Source organism: Gossypium hirsutum, chromosome D09, assembly GCF_007990345.1.
Source record: "Gossypium hirsutum isolate 1008001.06 chromosome D09, Gossypium_hirsutum_v2.1, whole genome shotgun sequence".
Taxonomy (NCBI): domain Eukaryota; kingdom Viridiplantae; phylum Streptophyta; class Magnoliopsida; order Malvales; family Malvaceae; genus Gossypium; species Gossypium hirsutum.
The window spans coordinates 12,101,421-12,102,216 of NC_053445.1; positions in this window are offsets into that span (position 1 = coordinate 12,101,421).

Below are 796 nucleotides of genomic sequence, written 5' to 3' on the forward strand. Positions count from 1 at the left end.
CTCCTCTAAAACGGCGCTGTTCCAAAAGGATTAAATTGGAATTTAAAATAAATTAAAGGTCAAATTTAAAAAATAAAAAAACCTAATTGAAAATATGTTAAAAGGCGGAGGGGCTAAAGGCGCAATTAGCCCCTCTATATAAAACACGCGGACCTTAAAACTGGGTCGGGTCGAATTCGGGTCGGACGCCTCAAAACGACGCCGTTTTGCGCGTCTAGAGGCCCTCCAAAACGGCACCGTTTTGGTACCGTATATAAGCCTCCCTTCCTAAAAAAAACCATTTCAAAACATTTTCAAGAAAAAAAAACAAAAAAAATCCTTTTAAAACTCTCTCAACCCTTCCGCCCTCCGGCCATTAGTCGGTCACTGGCCACCGCGCCGGCCGCCGATCTCCGGCGCCGGCGCCACCGTCCGCGGTGGCCGAAAAAAGTAAAAAAAAATCCCCTTTTAACCTTCTTGACCCTCTGAGCCTAGATCCGGGCTCAAATCCCACGAAAAAATTAACAAAAAAGGCCCCTAAAAGTAGAGAAACCTTTCGGCTTCCGGTCGTCAATCCTCGGTGACGACTTCCTCGGCCTTCTACGGCGGTTAGGGCTCGTAAACAGGTTTTTTCCTTCCTTTTATATTTATATTATTTATATAAATAATAAAAATAAATAGAAATAACAGGAAAATAAAATAGAAATGCAAGTATCAACCTTTAATCGGCTATGCTCTCTGTTTGTGTTGTAAAAGTAGAGCATTTTTATTGATTTCGAAAAAAAAATCCCCCCAGTTACAGTGTGTTTATGGCTTT